The 14,597-nt window shown below is 44.9% G+C and overlaps 1 pseudogene across 1 annotated transcript; it reads right to left on the reverse strand.

Annotated features, from left to right (window-relative positions):
* Positions 1-813: 813 nt before the first annotated feature.
* Positions 814-10,626, reverse strand: LOC311226408 (dehydrogenase/reductase SDR family member 11-like; annotated as a pseudogene). The gene is made up of 6 exons: positions 10,563-10,626; positions 9,167-9,237; positions 6,409-6,613; positions 4,487-4,607; positions 3,668-3,742; positions 814-855 (listed from the first exon to the last, which is right to left on the reverse strand). The product of its transcript is annotated as a dehydrogenase/reductase SDR family member 11-like (transcript).
* Between the last annotated feature and the right edge of the window lie 3,971 nt (positions 10,627-14,597).

Here is a 14,597-nt window from a genome sequence, read left to right on the forward strand (position 1 = left end):
ACCTGGCCAGGGTACTCCTGGGTGCTAGCCCCCCCCTGTTACACTATATGTCATGCACATGTATTTTATATGTTAATACAATTGCATTTATCTTTAGTCCTAATTCTGTCACTCTTTGATGTCACAAAGAAGGGTGTATCCGAAAGCTGCCTACAACATTTGTAACATGTGATGAAAAAGTAAACAAATAATTAACTGTATTAGACATTTGTTAATGATGAATAGGCTTCACTTCAGATTGGCCCCCACGATAGCATCTGCAAATGATTTATAAATGTTTTATGAATGTCTTAACAAATCATTTGTTGAACATGAAAAATAAATGGAGATACACTATAGTCGTTTTTTCATATCCATTTTTCAAAGCATCTACAAATGTGTTACTACACATTAAACAACATTATTTAATGATGAACAAATCAAGTACAAACAATGTTGATAATGAGTTATAAATAATGTAGAACTAATCTGTAAATGTTATACAAATATAGTTATAAATGATTTAATAATCATTTATGAATGTATATAAATGGTTTGTTCATGATTAGTTCATTATCCACTAATGCGTTATAAATACTTTGTAAATGGTATACAAATATAGTTATAGATGATTTAATAATCATTTATGAATGTATATAAATGGTTTGTTCATGATTAGTTCATTATCTACAAATACCTTATAAATGTATTATAACAGGGTGTTATTATAAAGTGCTACCAAATCAGTTTGTTAGAAATAAATCCCAAACCGATGAGGATTAATTGCATTAATTCAATCATTACCAGGTGCGTAGCGTGAGTCACTTCTTTCCGTTATGACACCTGCTCCACAGGTCGCATTTGAACATCTCCAATCTGCACAAAGAAAGTTCAATTAAGTTAAATGGTTAACATTAATATTCAGGTAAAACAGCAACTGTTAAAACAAACAGAATCTGGCCCGCATGTTACTAACGGCAGCAGAACTCCAGAACTACTACTAGGAATGTCTGACCAATGAGTGTCCGACTCCCACCTAAACTGCACGGACTACAATGTATAACGAATTATGTATATCACGCTAGTTAGGGTACCTTATGTATACTGCACCTGTGTATACTGTATACTTTACTTACTCACAGACAGTATATATTTAGACTCTAGTGTTTATTGTAACCATATTGTAAGTTCAAGTTCAAGTTTCAAGTTTCTTTAATAGTTGTCATACAGAAGTACAGAATACTTTTATACAAAATGCTTCTTACTGTTGCGCTCCAGAGACTGTGCAAGACAAGATAAGTATGAAATAAAATAACATAGTATAGCATGTAAGTTAGAAGTAAAAAAAAAATGAGGTCACAGTGTTCAGTATAGACATTATGTACAATGTTCGATGCAGAATAGACGTAACTGAGTTACCATATAATATACAATACTGTGCAGTGTACTAATATACAATACTATATAGTGCAAGGCAGAAATGGGATGAGGTGCAATTTAGGTACAATTTACAGTAGGTGTACGAGTTGTAGTGCAAATCCTTTATCAATAAATATAAAGTGTGTTTGTGTGATCTAAAGTGTGGAGAGTGGGTGCTGCAGTGTGTTGTTTGTTTAAGTGAGTGTGTGCGTGTGTGTGCTGTGTGTATTTGATGGTTGTTGCATAGTGTTTATTGTTCGTTTAGCAGCCTGATGGCCTGGGGATAGAAGCTTCTTCTGAGTCTTTCCGTGCTCGCCTTAAGACTCCGGTATCGCTTGCCTGACCGCAGCAGTTCAAAGAGGCAGTTGTTCGGGTGGCTCGAGTCCTTAATAATTCTCTTAGCCTTCCCCTTGCACCGCTTGTTGTAAATGTTCTGGAGGGTGGGAAGCCCCCCTCCAATTGTGCGTTCGGCTGAACGTGTCACTCTTTGTAGTCTGCTACGGTCTTGTGCAGTGCTATTCCCAAACCAGGAGGTGATGTTGCCAGTCAGGATGCTCTTTATTGTACATGAGTAGAAGTTCCTAAGGATCTTCTGACTGACTTGGAACTTCCTTAGGCGCCTGAGGAAGTAGAGGCGTTGTCGTGCCTTCTTCACAACACTGTCAATGTGTGTGGTCCATGTCAAATCCTCGGATATGTGGGCTCCGAGGTACTTGAAACTGTTCACTCTCTCAACCGGTGCCCCGTCGATGCTGAGGGGGCTGTAGTCCTTGACCCCCGACCTCCTGAAGTCCACAATCATCTCTTTTGTTTTGCTGACGTTCAGGGAGAGGCAGTTCTCCTGACACCACTGTGACAGGTTCTCTACCTCTTCCAGGTAGGCCCTTTCGTCGTTGGCAGAGATCAGGCCCACCACTACTGTGTCATCAGCAAATTTGATGATGGTGTTGTTGTTCCGCTGTGCTACGCAGTCATGTGTGTACAGGGAGTAGAGGAGGGGGCTCAGAACACAGCCCTGGGGGGCCCCTATGTTGAGCGTGATGGATGAGGAGGTGCAGTTGCCTGCTCTTACCACCTGGGGTCTGCCCGTCAGGAAGTCCAAGACCCACTGGCAGAGGTCATAGTTCAAGCCCAGGTCCCTGAGCTTGGTTATGAGTTTGGAGGGGACTATGGTATTGAATGCTGAGCTGTAGTCGATGAACAGCATTCTCACATAGTTCCCCTGCCTCTTGTCCAGGTGTGATGCTGCTGTGTGCAGCACATGGGCTATGGCGTCCTCCGTGGACCTGTTGGGGCGATATGCAAATTGCAGAGGGTCCAGGTTGATGGGGAGGGAGGAACAGATGTAGCCCTTCACTAGCTTCTCAAAGCACTTCATGGCTATGGAGGTGAGGGCTACAGGGCGGTAGTCGTTGAGGCAAGCGGGCGTAGATTTTTTGGGTACAGGGATGATGATGGACTTCTTCAGACAGGTGGGGATGACAGCCTGTTCCAAGGACAGGTTGAAGATGTCAGTGAATACCGGGGCCAGTTGGTCGGCACAGACTTTTAGGACGCGGCCGGGGATGCCATCCGGTCCTGCTGCCTTCCTGATATTCACTTTTTTAAAGATCCGTCTCACCTCATGCTCTGTTACCCTGAACACTGAGTCTCCATCAGCAGACCCCCCCCCCCCCCCCCCATTGTCGTGGTTTGTAGGCTGGTGTTTTTATTCACAGCCTCAAACCTCGCATAGAAGGAATTGAGATCATTTGCTAAGGAGATGTCACTGTTCAGTTTGAGGGAGGTAATGTATAATATAACTGAGGGGGCACACAGACCCTCATCTGCACCTTTGATCACACCGCCTACTTGCTCTGATGTGTATATTCAGAGTTAATTATATTGTTTACACTGCCTATTTAAACTTTTCTATACTGTACTATAATTGTATTGCCTGTATTTATGTCTTCTACTATTACCTGTACCTCCCTCCCCCCTCCCCCATGCTGCTATGACGCCTGCATTTCCCCAAGGGGATCAATAAAGGAATATCTTATCTTATCTGATGTTATGTTAACTCTTTACAGAAGGCAAGACGGCTGCTTACATGCACATGTGGCTGGGAACTCAACACACATGTGACGGCGCTTGCGATGTCTTCTGCTTGCAAACACTGCAAAAGAAGACAGGGGATGGGTTTTCCCTTTTTCTGGTTGGCGTCTAGAATTGACTACATTCCCGTGTAGACCACAGCAGAAGCATAGGTTACTTTTATTGTAGTATATACATGGGCAGCTTTCTCCAGGTTCTGACTGTACATCCGAGAGGCAAATTATGTTTCCAGCATACCCGGCGATACACACTGCAACAGGAGTGGAACAAAATACAGCCACGCTTACAATGTGCACACTTCATTGTCATTGTCTTCAGTGTACTTGTGTTAACAGGTAGCCTAACACTGCCACGACAGTGCCATTTTACAAATCCATTTAAGAAGTGATTCAACGGCACGGTGGTGTAGTGGTTAACACTGTCGCCTCACAGCAAGAAGGTCATGGGTTCGATTCCCGCTTGGGGACCAGGTTGCCAGGTACCCAAGTGGGGTATCTCCCGGGCCTTTCTGTGTGGGGTTTCCCCTCCACGAAGACGGGACAGGAGCACTTGGATTGGTGCCCGGGGTGCAGTCCCACACCGCAACCCATGTCTGCTCCTGGCTGCCCTTGGGGGGGGGAAGGACGACGGGATGGGTCAAGCGCAGAGAGGCATTTCATTGGCGACCCAATGCATGTGTTCCTGTGTGTCACCCATGTTGCATGTTGTGTGTTGTGTGTGTTCCTGTGTGTCGCCCATGTTGCATGTGTGTGTTGTGTGTGTGTTCCTGTGTGTCGCCCATGTTGCACGTGTGTGTTGTGTGTGTGTTCCTGTGTGTCGCCCATGTTGCATGTTGTGTGTTGTGTGTGTGTTCCTGTGTCGCCCATGTTGCACGTGTAACGACTTCTTCCTTCTCTTATGCTTCGATTGGACAACATTGGGGACGATACGTAAGTCTTTATTATTCAATAAAAAAGATTATAAACAAAGACTGGGAATTAATAACAACTCTTACTGTGACTCTAATTGGGTCTTAGCCTCGTGTAGCTCTTGGCTCAGGCCCTCCGTCAGGGCCGTCACGGCGTATTTGGTGGCACTGTAGAAATGCACATCGGCACACGCAATGTCCGCTCGTGCTACAACAGAGAGAGAGAGAGATTACGACAGACAGACAGCTGTATTATTGTCAAATAACCGTCTACCGTCTATCCTTGACACCTAGGATAATAAGCATGAAGATAATTATAAGAATAAAACATATTTTAAAATATTGGTCATATATAAAATGGTATGTTGGCACTCCCGCTGCAATAACGATAAATGCATGCCACATGCTTTAGAAACGACATAGTTCTAAGGTTATAATTATATGGTTATAGTTACTCTTTACACTTACTGTGTGGCAACGGTGTACAGTGGCGTCGCGTGGGTAAAATAACAGGGGAAGCCAAAAAAAAATTATTAAAAAAAAAATTATTCAATATTTTTATTAATAATTTTTTTTTTTTCTTTTTTTTTAAAGTCAAGCAGTCACCATGTACACTACAGTATGGCTCGGCGGCCAGTCAAACGTTATTTTTATTTATTTAACAGATTGCAGAATGGGTACAATACAGTACGGCTCAATACACATTTACGATGAATTGAAAATGGGGGACCCTGATGTAAACAAGACGAAAGTCTTTCTCTGGTCTGCATCCCCTTAACAATTGTATGTATTGAGCTGTACTGTACTGTACCCATTCTGCAATCTGTTAATAAAGTTTTCATTCATTCACACACAATTGTATAAGGGGATGCAGACCAGAGAAAGACGTTTGTCTTGTTTACATCAGGGTCATTAATACTGCTGGAGCATTGGTAAATTTTTGGTCCGATTTTTCCTTGCGCGATTTTGCGCGCCGCGTGGGAGCAAATTCGAGACACATATTCGGTTGCAAAAAGGTGTCCCACGGTCTCCTCTATGGCCGTGAATATTTTCACGCGGATCGGAATCACGGCGCGCCCGTGGGACACTTTTCCGTTTCGGCGAGTTTATTCCACGCTTTCTTTTTTTCCTTTTCTAAGCATTTTAGGGGCTACATGTGAATCAGTAAAAGTTGCGGGACGCCCAGATGTTTCCACGATAGAAAGCTCGCGTGGATCCCATAATAGGCTCACTTAATACAGCGTTTTTAAAATCACGCGACATTTTCAGGGTCGCGAGCCGACCTTTTCCCCTCGTTTTCGATGATGGAAGTGATTTAGGAAAAGCTTCGGCACGCCGAGAGGTCCCCGTGGATTTAATCTCGCGAGGATCGGGGCAATATTCGGCCCGTGGGAACAGTTACGGGTTAATACAATGTTCAGAGTGCAGAGGGGAAAATATGGCACCTGCCCCGCCTCCAGGTGGAATATTATGCTGAACGTCTTCCTCCCAGCTCCGTTTTAAACTTTTAGGGTGTGGCCAGTGGCAGTCAGCTCGAATCTGATTGGCTAGGATCGGATTTGGAGTTTGGACTCACTCTATAATGCTGGAAGCCTGGAGAAAGAGACCTACCCACTGCTTCTCTCCTATACTAGCTGCAGTAGTGAGCACAGTCTGACAGTGTGTTAGAGGGAGTGAGAAGGAGAAGAGGGAGACATTAAAAAAAAAAAAACAGATGCACAGATGAATGTAAACTATATTAAATTTTTTTTTTTTTTTTTTTTTTCATATTTCATATTTCATAATTTGATATGAAATTTATAGGGAGGCATGGCTTCCGTTGGCTTCCACAAGGATTCGCCACTGACGGTGTAACAGTCACTTTATAGTGACATCCACAGATATGATCAGCTCTAACTAAATTATGAATTGTGCCATGAATTTAAATATTTTAAAATAAATGTTGTGAAAATGTTGTGCAAGCGACACACTTAAAAATGTCCTTGTTATTTAAAAGAAGTCCTCCACACTTAGACCCATGGTGTCCCGCCAGCCGCTGGTGTTGCCGCTCAACAGTGGCTCTGGGTGAGCCAGGCCAGCGGTGTCGATGCAGACGGCCACACCCTGGTGCTGGGCCTTGATGGCAGAGAACATGGACAGGACCTCCTCTTCATTGGAGAGGTCAGAGGTCACATTTAAAGGGACCCAGGGTGCCGCTGTGTCTTGGACACTCTGCTGCCAGTTTCAAGTTGTATTTGTCACATATGAGGTACATTAGAGTGAAATGCTTTGGTTCTGTGTGACCCTCCTGAGACCGTGCTTCACAAAACAGCAAAAGACCAAACAATAATACAACATATATAATATATACAAAACTAAAATGTACTAAATGCTCAAATTAAGTAGGAGAGGTATTCCCAAATGTATTCAGAATAAAGTAAGTTTTAAGGCGTGACGTGGATGCAGCCAAGTGCCTTAAAACCTACACCTACAAGTTGATTATTTCCGTTTATGCCATGGTCATTTGCCAACAATATAAAATAAAAGCATTTGTAAATCTTTGGTGAAGGTTTTGCACTTGCCATTGTGCGTTTTCCTTCCTGGTTGTTAGTTTATCAAGCTGTAAATGTCCTAACCCAACCCCCTCCAATGTACAGTAAATGACCAAGTATAGTTTTGTCAATATTCCAATGTACAGTTTTGCTTGTACAGTTGTACAGTGTCCCCCACCCACCCACCCCTCCTACCCAACCTCCTCCAATGTAGTTTCTACGTCAAATGTATATACTCTCTTTTCTGGACTCTTTTTGTATCACAAACAGTACTGTATTTGCAAATCTGGTATGTCATAAATGTATAGATGTAGCAGTATTGTGTATCTGTATGTCATGTATGTCATCATATATGTTATGATTAATTGAAAATGGGGGACCCTGATGTAAACAAGACAAAAGTCTTTCTCTGGTCTGCATCCCCTTAACAATTGTGTGTATTGAGCCGTACTGTATTGTACCCATTCTGCAATCTGTTAATAAAGTTTTCAATCAATCAAGCAACACAACACACACTGGGTTTATGGGTCAAACATCATGTTTATTGTCCATAGGGAGAGAGAAGAGTCATATTTCATACCCGTTTTATGACAGAATTAGGCAACAATAAAAGGAAAAAAAAAAAGAATAGATATCCAACACTGAAGCCAGAGCAGAGACTCTGCAGTTACCACAGCTCACCACTAGAGGGTAGTAAGTAGCATATGGCCAAATAACATGGAGAGTAATATTTCACACGATATCAACCGAAAAATATATATGCAGGGTCCCCCCCCCCCCCCCCCCCACAATTTTGACATGTTAATTTCACTGGATGCATCAACAAGGCATTCTAAATGTGAACATTATCTGTGCTTCTCCCTTTTTCTTCTCTCTCTCCCTCTGGTTCTCACTCTCACCCTCTCTCTCTTTCCTTCTCTCTCCCTTATTTATTGTAATTTTCCGGGGCGGTCAGGTGGCGTAGCGGAGATTGTGCTCGTCACCAATGCAAGAGGCTGCGGTCTCGACTCCCGGAGAGTCAGCGTTGCCTCGGCTCGGGCTGATCGCTATACTAACTCGTTTGGCTGAGTTAGGGGGAGGGGAGCCGTGGGTGGGTCCTGGGCGTTGTGGACAGCGACCCCTACAGTTAGTTCGGGGCGCCTGCACAGCGAGGGTAGGATCTGGAGAGAGGTAGTGCGACCTCCCACACGTTACACTCTCCCAGTGAGAGTCTGCGCTGCCAGCGATCGCAGCACGGAGGGTCGTAGACCGGCAACGCAGCCGCGAAGCCGGCGATGCGATTTTTTATTGGTTTGTCATGACATAATCCAACATATGTGTAAAGGCACAACATATTCCAGTTAATGGTATATTTTTTTAATGATTCGTTACGGCGTAATCAATACTACCATTTGTATAAATTGCGTTAAGGCGAGTTTAGATTAAAGGAGCTGGTCGCGGCTCATGCGCGCGCTCGGCCAATCAGAGCGCAAAACGGCAACGCGGAACTGGAGCAGCGCTGCAGAAGGCAGACACGCCTCCCGGACCGTAGGGGGGGGGGGTGCGCAACAACCAGGAAGGGGGTTGGGGGCATAACGACTAACAGTGGGATGGGAGAAAAATCGGAAAAAAGGAGCCGGAGAAAGATATTTTTTTAATTTTATTTATTGTAATTTTCCTTGTATACTATTGCTACTGTAATTTTGTATTTTATTTACTTGCATGCATGTACACATAACCTTGTTTTTGTTGCAGCTAATTGGTATGAATTATATTTAAAAATTAGATACGATGGTGTCATGTTCTACCATATCTTCATCAATTCTGCTGTTCCATAGTTAACCCATATCCCTGGATAGAGGGCCTGAGTGAACGTGGTTCTAACTGTATGGAGGAGAGTCACGGTGTCAGAGACAGAGACACTGTAGAAGGACAGAGTACCTGCCTTGTGATCCAGGTACACTCCTATCCTGGAGGACCGAGGGTCTGAGACTTTAGTCTGAACATTATTGTGTCTGAACACGTACTCTCCACTGGAGCAGCTCAAACACCAGGACTTGTTATTGTATCCAAAGTGTGACTCAGGACCTGTTCTTTTGATGTCTTTGTAACAGACTGCTGTGTGAAACCCGGGGCCGCTCCACTCTACTTCCCAGTAACAGCGTGCAGACTGACCCTCTCTGCACAACACCTGCCTACAGGTAGTGAATCTGTCAGGATGGTCAGTGTAGTGGTGGTAGTTTCCTGTATGAGTCACCTTCCTGTTCTCCACTGACAGGGACAGGTACCTGCTCACTGTGTTTGGGTCCAGGGAGAGGGGACAGGCGTCTGGGAGAAAAATACAGGACATCAAATCAGAGCAAATTAACCCTTTCACCGCCGCACTACCAAACGGTTAACCCTTTCACTGCGACAATACACAGAAGGTTAACCCTTTCACTGCCACACAACAGCAGGTTAACCCTTTCACTGCCACGCTACAGAAGGTTAACCCTTTACTATCACACTACCAAACGGTTAACCCTCTCACTACGACAATACACCGAAGGTTAACCCTTTCACTGCCACACAACAGAAGATATTGTATATTTATAATTCTGTATTGGTTTGATATTGTGTATTAATATATCAATTACATCACTACTCCTACAAAAGGTGAGTAACTTCACTGTTTTTTTTTTTATGTGGTTATCTTTTCTTAGCACACCCATTTGTGTCAGGCTAGAACATTCTGCAGGCGTTGGATAGAACATTCTGCAGGCGTTGGATAGAACACTGCAGGCGTTGGATAGAACACTGCAGGCGTTGGATAGAACACTGCAGGCGTTGGATAGATTCAACACTGCAGGCGTTGGATAGAACACTGCAGGCGTTGGATAGAACACTGCAGGCGTTGGATAGAACACTGCATGCGTTGTAGGGCTGTACCGAATGCTTCGAAGCTTCGATCATAATGTTGACATTCGAATTCTAAATAAACATTAGAATTTTTTATAATAAATTTTTTTAATCTTTTATTTTTTTGTCTATTCAATCCGTTTAAACCAATGGGCGTTTTCTTCACAGTTGCAGTTAAAGATTATGCTACACTAATATTATACTATAAGACGTCACCATCACTTTCATACCAACCGTGCCCTTATTGGATTATTTATGTTGACGAAACTGATGAGTTATATTCATTAAAGAACGTTTATTTAATAAAAGAAATAGACTCATTTAATCAGATTAATCACTTTATTCAAATTGTGGATTTAGTTATTTTTTTATTTTATTATTAAGTAATTTTTTTTATAGACATTCGAAGCTTCGTTCGAATACCGTAATTTTCGCACTATAAGCCGCATCCGAGTATAAGCCGCAGCAGCTAAATTGAATGGTGTGTACATATATAAGCCACACTGGACTATAAGCCGCAGGTGTTTTAATGTTTAATTACCATATGTAAGGGTTCGTGCACAGAGGGGATTGTCGGGAAAGAGATGGCTGTTTGAGAAAGCTCCCATTTGTTCAAGCTGCTGCGGTCAGGCAAACGCCTGCGAACACCAGCAACTAGGACTAGACTTCTCGTTTGTAGTCTTCCCACCAGCATTGGGACACAATACTGTCGGACAAATAACAAGAATTACCGGTAACTCATTTACAATTATTACTACTTAGTGCAGGTGTGTTGGCACTGAGAGTGGAGCCGGTAACCGTGCAGTGGAAGAGCACCATTAGTGCAGCATGTGTGTTGGCACTGAGAGTGGAGCCGGTAACCGTGCAGTGGAAGAGCACCATTAGTGAGGTGTGTTGGCACTGAGAGGGGAGCCGGTAACTGTGCAGTGGAAGAGCACCATTAGTGAGGTGTGTTGGCACTGAGAGTGGAGCCTGTAACCGTGCAGTGGAAGAGCACCATTAGTGAGGTGTGTTGGCACAGAGAGTGGAGCCTGTAACTGTGCAGTGGAAGAGCACCATTAGTGAGGTGTGTTGGCACTGAGAGGGGAGCCGGTAACCGTGCAGTGGAAGAGCACCATTAGTGAGGTGTGTTGGCACTGAGAGTGGAGACTGTAACCGTGCAGTGGAAGAGCACCATTAGTGAGGTGTGTTGGCACTGAGAGGGGAGCCGGTAACCGTGCAGTGGAAGAGCACCATTAGTGAGGTGTGTTGGCACTGAGAGTGGAGCCTGTAACCGTGCAGTGGAAGAGCACCATTAGTGAGGTGTGTTGGCACAGAGAGTGGAGCCTGTAACTGTGCAGTGGAAGAGCACCATTAGTGAGGTGTGTTGGCACTGAGAGGGGAGCCGGTAACCGTGCAGTGGAAGAGCACCATTAGTGAGGTGTGTTGGCACTGAGAGTGGAGCCTGTAACTGTGCAGTGGAAGAGCACCATTAGTGAGGTGTGTTGGCACTGAGAGTGGAGCCTGTAACCGTGCAGTGGAAGAGCACCATTAGTGAGGTGTGTTGGCACTGAGAGTGGAGCCGGTAACCGTGCAGTGGAAGAGCACCATTAGTGAGGTGTGTTGGCACTGAGAGTGGAGCCTGTAAGCGTGCAGTGGAAGAGCACCATTAGTGAGGTGTGTTGGCACTGAGAGTGGAGCCGGTAACCGTGCAGTGGAAGAGCACCATTAGTGAGGTGTGTTGGCACTGAGAGGGGAGCCTGTAACCGTGCAGTTGAAGAGCACCATTAGTGCAATACTGTCGGACAAATAACAAGAATTAACTCATTTACAAGTTGTATTAAGTTTAGCAAATAAGGGAACAGATAAATAACATTTCAATGCAGTCAAAAAAGCTATATTTCGATTTTTACATTTTCGGGTTTGGTCACGTGAGTCACATATAAGCCGCACCGTTATATAAGCCGCAGGGTCGAAATATGGGGGGGGAAGCTTCGGCTTATAGTCCGAAAATTACGGTACTTCAATCGAAGCTTCGAATGTTAAAAAATGACATTCGGTACAGCCCTAATGCATTGGATAGAACATTCGGCAGGCGTTGGATAGAACACTGCAGGCGTTGGATATAACACTGCAGGCGTTGGATAGAACACTGCAGGCGTTGGATAGAACTCTGCATGCGTTGGATAGAACACTGCAGGCGTTGGATAGAACACTGCAGGCGTTGGATAGAACACTGCAGGCGTTGGATATAACACTGCAGGCGTTGGATAGAACACTGCAGGCGTTGGATAGAACACTCTGCAGGCGTTGGATATAACACTGCAGGCGTTGGATATAACACTCTGCAGGCGTTGGATAGAACACTGCAGGCGTTGGATAGAATATTATAGACGTATATTTACCCGTCAGTAGTGTGATAGTAAAGGGTTAACCTTCTGTAGTGTGGCAGTGAAAGGGTTAAACACACAACCTCTATTATGTCAGAGTCTGTCCGTCAGCCAACACACGACAACACAAGTGATGGAAAGAGGTCATGGTGGAACTCAACTCACCTTGTAAAAAGTACTCTCTCGTCCCGGACTCTGGTGGAAGTAGAACAGCCACTGGAGAAACTAGAGACACAAAATATCAGTCACAGCATATTATGAATGAATGATTTTATTTCTGTCTTCTTTTACAAAGCATATAGAACATTTTAAAAACGAAAAGTAAAAATGACCGAAAAGGTGGAGGCTGAAGGCGAGGCTTATAATTTCCTATCCCCTTTTTACATTACATTATTTACACACTGAAGAGTTTATCGCTGGGATGTCAGCCCCCCCCTGTCCACCCGGGCTGGGTGATGCCCCAGGGATTGCTCAGCAGACGGCTGATGGACCCCGCGACTCGGCTATAGACGCCTCCCCACCGGCGCCTGCTGATGAGGCGACCTCTGGCCGCGGGGCCCAGGCGGACCCCGTTCCTGCGGGTATCTCCCTGGGCGCACCGCTCCTGGTGCCGCAGTCGCTGCCCCAGCCCACTCGGCCGGGCCGCGTGAGGAGGCCGCCTACACGCTACGAGCCCGAGTCCGGCAGTTGGATACGGGACTGAGACCGTTAATCTATTCCGGTTCATAGCTTTCCGGTCTGGGGGGGATGAAGAGTTTATCGCCGGCCACTAGGGGGCAGCGTCTCATTCGTATTGCCGACCGGCTTTGTTTTGTTTTGTAGTATTGCCAAGCGGCCATTTTGTTTCACTTAATGTGAGTCTGTTTATATCACTATTGAGTGTTTATGTACATTATATAGCAATATATATATATGCATTATGATAGTGTTGTCATGTCATGCATTTATGTTGGTACTTTGTCAGCTTATTTCTCTGTCCTTTGTTCTGTTTCAGGGTGTCGTCATCCTTGTCATTAAATACTAAAACTGACATCGAGGAGTGCATTTCTTCAAACACAAAAAAATATATACAAAAAATAAACATAATTTAGTACATCATTTACAAAAAAAAAGTCTACAAAGTTTCATGTACAAATCGTATGCACTTTTATTTATTAGTTTTTTTTTCACGATTTGAATACAGTTATGGGACACAATACTGTCGGACAAATAACAAGAATTACCGGTAACTCATTTACAATTATTACTACTTAGTGCAGGTGTGTTGGCACTGAGAGTGGAGCCGGTAACCGTGCAGTGGAAGAGCACCATTAGTGCAGCATGTGTGTTGGCACTGAGAGTGGAGCCGGTAACCGTGCAGTGGAAGAGCACCATTAGTGAGGTGTGTTGGCACTGAGAGGGGAGCCGGTAACCGTGCAGTGGAAGAGCACCATTAGTGAGGTGTGTTGGCACTGAGAGTGGAGCCTGTAACCGTGCAGTGGAAGAGCACCATTAGTGAGGTGTGTTGGCACAGAGAGTGGAGCCTGTAACTGTGCAGTGGAAGAGCACCATTAGTGAGGTGTGTTGGCACTGAGAGGGGAGCCGGTAACCGTGCAGTGGAAGAGCACCATTAGTGAGGTGTGTTGGCACTGAGAGTGGAGCCTGTAACCGTGCAGTGGAAGAGCACCATTAGTGAGGTGTGTTGGCACTGAGAGGGGAGCCGGTAACCGTGCAGTGGAAGAGCACCATTAGTGAGGTGTGTTGGCACTGAGAGTGGAGCCTGTAACCGTGCAGTGGAAGAGCACCATTAGTGAGGTGTGTTGGCACAGAGAGTGGAGCCTGTAACCGTGCAGTGGAAGAGCACCATTAGTGAGGTGTGTTGGCACTGAGAGGGGAGCCGGTAACCGTGCAGTGGAAGAGCACCATTAGTGAGGTGTGTTGGCACTGAGAGTGGAGCCTGTAACCGTGCAGTGGAAGAGCACCATTAGTGAGGTGTGTTGGCACAGAGAGTGGAGCCTGTAACTGTGCAGTGGAAGAGCACCATTAGTGAGGTGTGTTGGCACTGAGAGTGGAGCCTGTAACCGTGCAGTGGAAGAGCACCATTAGTGAGGTGTGTTGGCACTGAGAGTGGAGCCGGTAACCGTGCAGTGGAAGAGCACCATTAGTGAGGTGTGTTGGCACTGAGAGTGGAGCCTGTAACCGTGCAGTGGAAGAGCACCATTAGTGAGGTGTGTTGGCACTGAGAGTGGAGCCGGTAACAGTGCAGTGGAAGAGCACCATTAGTGAGGTGTGTTGGCACTGAGAGGGGAGCCTGTAACCGTGCAGTGGAAGAGCACCATTAGTGCAATACTGTCGGACAAATAACAAGAATTAACTCATTTACAAGTTGTATTAGGTTTAGCAAATAAGGGAACAGATAAATAACATTTCAATGCAGTCAAA

This window comes from Notolepis coatsorum (genome assembly GCF_963971535.1).
Source record: "Notolepis coatsorum genome assembly, chromosome: 1".
Lineage (NCBI taxonomy): Eukaryota > Metazoa > Chordata > Actinopteri > Aulopiformes > Paralepididae > Notolepis > Notolepis coatsorum.